Below are 6,196 nucleotides of genomic sequence, written 5' to 3'. Positions count from 1 at the left end.
CTGGATTTGTTGGGACTCTAGCCAATGAGAGTGATCTGGTCTGGATTAGTATTTCGTTAGAGGCACAGTCAAGTTTTTGACTAAGCCACAAGTTAACCTCCCTGAATCACCTGCCACTTCACCTGAGCACCCAGGTAGCTGCTATATACTGCAGTGATATCTTTAGATGGGGATCAGAACAAGGCAGGCAATTTTCATCTTTGGTGTTCCTCATTAGTGAACATTTATAATATGAGATTAAGAAAAACCTACAACTTTTGATATTGTTGAGGTATAACATATATACAGTAAATACAAAAATCTTAAGTAGCAGGGCAATAAATGTTTACTTATACATTATGTAAGATGAACATCTGGAACATTTCCCGCATCACCAAAGTCTCCCTCATGCCCTTTCACAGTCAATATTCCACGCCCATAGATAATCACCATTCTGATTTCTGTCACCGTTAAGTTAGTCTTGCCTGTTCTAGAACTTCAGGTAAATGATATACGGTACGTATTCTTTTGTATCTGGCTTCTTTCACTCAACGTTGTATCCGCGTTACTTATTCATGGTATTGCAGGTAGCAATTGTGCATATTTTGATTGCTATGTAGTATTATGTTGTATGAATATACTGCAGTTTATCCATTCAATTGTTGACAGACTTTGGGGTTGGTTGTTGTTTTGATGAGGAGGAGGAGGAGGATATGAGCATGACAGAGCTGCTATGAACAGCATAGTGCATGATAGTACATGTCCCATATAGCCCAGAGAGTCTTTGGGCATTTAATGAAGACTGGGATTGTTGAGTCATGAAATAGATGTAGCTTTCGTCTCAAAATATATTGCCAAGCAATTTTCCTAAGTGGTTGTACTAATTTACATTCCCATTAGAAAATGAATGTTCCAGTTGCACCACATCCTTGTCAACACTTGGTATCATCAGTCTGTTTAACTGTACCGATCATGGCAAGTAGTGGTATCTCAATGTAGTTTTGATTTGTATTTTCCAGATGATATTGCACAAGGTTTAATAGCCCTGTTGACCTTTCTGATAGTCTCATTTGTGAAGTGCCTATTTAATTTTTTTGCCCAACCCTTCATTGGGTTGTCTGTCCCTGTTTTTAAATTGAATTTGTAGTAATTTATAATGTATCATGGATACAAGTTCTAGCTGAGTGTATGTATTGTCAATTTCTTCTCTTTGTGACTTGCATTTTCACTTTCTTAATGTGTTTTTGATTAAAAGAAGTCTTACATTTTATTGAAGTTCCATGTATCAATCTTTCATTTTATAGTTAGTGAGTTTGCATCCTCTTTAAGAAATGAGGGCCTATTCTGAGGTCGTGAGATTCGCCTGCGTTTTCTTCTAGAAACTTCTAGAAACTTTATTGCTTTATCTTTCACATTTAGGTCTATCCATCTCACATAGATTATTTTTCCATATTGATATCTCATTGCACCCTTTACTAATAGGTCCATCCTTCCTCTACCAAATAGCAACGGCCACTTGGTTGTAGAGCCGTATGTTGTGTGGGTATGTTTCCACATTCTTTATTCCATTTTATTGGTCCGATTGTCCACCTTTGCACAAATACCACACCCCAAGTCTTGCTTTCACCTTCGGTGAAACTTTAACTCTCACTAATTTTAGTATCTTTGTATGATTATCTTTCTCCTTTCCGTGATTTTGTTGGGTTTGTTGGTTTTTCTTTTTTGTCTCTGGATCTGATTTTTATCTGAACCTATCTCTAATGCTAATGCTTAACTATTTCTCTTCTATGCCTTTATTTCTCTCTCCCTGTTATGCAAGGGGGTCTCCAATGTCATACGGTGCACAGATAATAAGGGGTTTATTTGTAAAACACTTAGAAGCAGATAAGCAGCAGAGTGCACACTGTCCCCTGAATCCATGTCTAGTCCATAAATATGTTTGTATGAAGACAACAAGGTTTCAGTGAAGCAGGGCCTGCCTCAGCCAGCAGGCTGGACTTGCTCCCAGGAGAACAGCTGTTCCCAGGAGAAGAGCAAGACAGAACAAGCTTTGCCCCACACCATGGCACATATTTACAGGTTAGCCTAGGAAGAGCTAAAGAACACAAAGCTTCTCTAAGTAAGACCTCTAAGAAAGGTAGGGAAGGATCTCCAGGCTCAGAAACATTGCTAAGAAGTGTATGGACCAAAGGTCAAGGTCTTTATTCTGAGGTCCCTGGGAACAGCTTTGCCTGGCAGGACCACAACAACCAAATGCCTTTTCTCTGATCAAGCCGAGGCAGCTCTCTGTTAAGCTACCTAACAAGGAAGAAAATTTGCCTCCAGGGCCATCTAGATTTGTGTGTCATTGCTCCCCTCTCCCAATATTCTTTTTCGTTATTATTATTATTACTATTATTATTAAATTATGTTATGCAGCAACATTTCGTGAATGCCTACTATGCAGGTGACACTCCACCAAGCCTTCCAGATATAAAGTGTCACAATACGGTCGCCGCCACAAAGGAGTCCACATTCTCAACAGCACGGTCTAGAGAGTTCTAAGTGTAAGGAGGAGCAGGTGCTTCTCCCCTCTTTCAAAGTAGAGTTCAAAACTTCATTATTCTAAGATTTCAGATGTATTTATGGCTTGTGCATTTGTAAAATAATGGAAGGGAGTAGATTTTAAAATTACTTGTTGCATTATATTTGTGTCTGCTAATTTTAAAAGCAGAGATATTTATCATTGCAAAATTTCAAAACACTTTAAATATCCAGCAGGAAGGAAATAGTTAAATAAATTATAGTAAATTAACGAGATGGAATACTAATGTAGTATTGAAAGTGATCATTAAAAAGACCAAGCAGCAAAACGGAAAATGTTCCAAATTGTGTGTATGCAAAAATACTAATATTTATGGACAAAACATGATGAAAATGCAAAACATGTTGCAGTGATAAAAATTTTAGTAAAACACAATTGTTTTCTCCTAAAATTTCCTTTAATATTATTATTTTTATAATAAAGTATAAAAAAATAAAATTTATTATTTTATTTTAAATCTAAATCTAGGAGAAAAAATAGAATCTAGTCTTTCTTATTTCTTTCTCTTTTTCCATACATATTTCCATTGTATATTGATATCTACATAAAATAAGCACTTTTTTTTTTTACTTGTGTGAACATGTGTTCATGTATGTCAGTTCTCTGCTGAAAATAGTTCCTATCAAAATGGACACAGGAGCAGTCCAGCTCAGAACAAGCTGCAAAGGAATTCATCCTGGAGCCTTGGACTTGGCATTGAAAATTCTCTTGGGCTTTGTGCTTTCCATTCCTAAGAGTGCAACAGGTAATTCCCCCATTTCTTTTGAACAACAACAACAAAGGCAAATGTCAAAAGCACATCTGCTGCCCTATAGTGAGGGTCTCCCAGGCACCCGAGAACTCTGGCCTCTCCTGCTACTGAAACCAGGAGCTTGGCTCTCTGGTTGTACTATGGGCAGAGAGGGCTGGGGAGCTGCTGCCCTCCTGGGGTTCCTCTCACGGGAAGGGGATGCCACTAGGGTAACCATTCTGGCTCTTTCTGCACACCTCACTCCTCTCCAAGGGCAAGCAAGGGGCAGGATCTGAGCATGCGTCGTCCTGCCCCTTCCTTTCCTCTCAATGCGCCTCCTTGCTGTGCATTTACAGGAGCAGGCTCTGTCTGTGTGGGATCCGTCTCGCCCTGCCTTGTGCAGTTAGGGAAGTAAAATGGGCCTAAATCTCTTATTCAGGATGAGGCAGTATAGCCCACGGTTATATGTCACATTTTTCAACATCAGTTTTATCAGTAATAACGATATCTCGGGGCGCCTGCGTCGCTCAGTTGTTAAGCGTCTGCCTTCGGCTCAGGTCATGATCTCAGGGTCCTGGGATCGAGCCCTGCATCGGGCTCCCTGTTTGGCGGGGAGCCTGCTTCTCCCTCTCCCTCTACTGTTCTCCCTGCTTGTGCTCTCTCGCTCTCTCTGTCAAATAAATAAATAAAATCTTTAAAAAAAATAAAATAAAATAACATATCTCGGTTTCCAATCTCTTTTATTCTTTGTCTTATTTTTGGATATGCTCAGAATTCACGCAGGCAAGAAAGATGCTATTTATTGGGCCCCCTGAGCCTGCTGCCAGTTTCTCTGGGAAGCTGCCTTTGAGATAAAGACTAGTGTCCAAGAAGTTTATTAGGGAATGCTGTTGGGATATCATCACCTATGACAGAAGAGAAGGAAGCCAGATTGAGCAGAAGGGGAAACGAGGCAGTCAACCAAATAAATGAGGAGCTCTGGCCCTCAGATGGTCCCTTCAGAGTTAAACTTAGTTGGGATGAGGGGGCTGGGCCTTTATACCCCTGCTTCCCATCATAGACCAATTGTAGGATGCTAAGGCGGAGGGGTGACCCCGAGTGAGCCTGCTCTCTGCAGCCAAGGACACTGCACAGACAGGGCTGGTCCCTGAGGCCTTCCACGAGCAGATTTCCCAGAAGCTGGGGGAGAGTCTGTCCTTCAGGGTGGAATGAGGATCTGGATTTAGCAGTGTCTGCTACAAACCCAGTTTCCATGGGTTGTAGGTTCTTTCAGCTAGCCTAACATGTGGCAAACAGTTTTCAAGGTCATGTGGCATCCTTGTTTGTAGATTAATTAAATTCTTTCTGAATATGCATATATACACATAAACATACATACAGCTTATCTCAATATTATGGAGCCCTTAAACTGTTAAAAATGAGTTGGTAGAAATTCAACTCGAAGAAAGTCCCCAAACTGCCACTGTGGGTATATAGCAAACTCCATCCTTCATCTGTTGCACGAGCGTTAATGGCGTGACCGGCAGGTACTACGTGTGACGGTACCTAGGTGCACACGCTGTTCTTCCTACGGCGGGGGTTCAACTCTCCGCTTGAACATTCGTTCTTAAAGGAGGCCTTCTCAAAGCCCCAAATCACATTGCCCTTCTGAGAGATGTTCCCATATGCGATATACTTCTTCACACTCACTTAATTGTTGATACTTTTAAAATCATCCGTGCCTCCGGTCGTCATTGCTCTTGGAGAACATATCTGCCTTATTCGCCACTCCATCTCCAGTGCCTTAGAGTTGTCGGCACACCGCAGGTGATTGATAAAACCTGTTGAGTCAGTGACTGAATAAACAAACGGAAGAAAGGTGTCCAACGTTGTGACAGGTCAAAATGGGAAAGGGTGCTGCCCAAGGGACTCAGAAAGGCTTCACAAAGGGAGAGACATTTGAACAGGGTCTTGGCAGCAGTCTAAGAGTCTGCCCGGCAGAGCAGGGAGCAGGGTATTCGAGGGAAGGAAAAAGCACTCAAGGATGCACAATTACTTCAAGGTCTAGTAGGTTTAGTGATCAGTTGTTAGTTCAGTGTGGCCAGAGCATAGGGTGATGAGGCTGCAGATATTAGATCAGGTTAGGGTCATGCGCTGCATGAATTTAAACATTTCAGAGGAGAAAGCTGGGAGTCAAATTAATGAGGTCATGGGCAGAGTCAGAGCCAGGGGAGCGAAATACACAAAAGCAGGAAAAGCGCACCGTGCATCCACGGATGCCACAAGGCAAGCCTCCGAGTACATTAGGAACCACTTGAGAGCAAAGGGCAGAATGACAATCTTGGAAAAAATGACATGGAACACACTGGCTCGGATGCCCAGCCACAGATGCCCTGGAGGGCCCATGCACCTTTTCTTTCTGAGGCAGGAATCCAGCCCTCTTTTCCGTGAAGATTCCTCTGGCCAATGTCGCAGATGACAATCTTTTCTCTTTGGTGGAACCTAATTATTTTCTAAATAAACATGAGCAGGTTCAGGAGGTGCTGAGCAAGAAGTTTGGAGGCAGCCAGGTAACACAAGGACTTGACGTGATCCAACCTCTGCGCAAAGCAGATTCAGCAGAAAACAAGCTGGCTGGCCACAACGTGCCCTGGAAGAATTCTCTGCAGCAGGAACAAAAGGAAACTCAAACAGGCGGCGGCTCACCATGAGCAGGCCGCAGCAGTCCCAAATCTGAAAGGCCATCACGAAGTCCATTAGCCCCGCATACAAGATAAACCAGGGAAGGTAGAGGAAGGCGAAGGAGAGAACCTGGAGCACTGAGGAAACGTGCCGAGCTTCGTACGTTTTCTAGCCAAATGCTTGACCACGGTTATGGAAAGCTGAATCTTATTTTTCAAAAGGGTTTTGCTAAATGGCTGCCA

Source organism: Mirounga leonina, unplaced genomic scaffold (assembly GCF_011800145.1).
Source record: "Mirounga leonina isolate KUSES-001 unplaced genomic scaffold, KU_Mleo_1.0 Mir_173, whole genome shotgun sequence".
Lineage (NCBI taxonomy): Eukaryota > Metazoa > Chordata > Mammalia > Carnivora > Phocidae > Mirounga > Mirounga leonina.
This window is presented reverse-complemented; position numbering follows the sequence as displayed.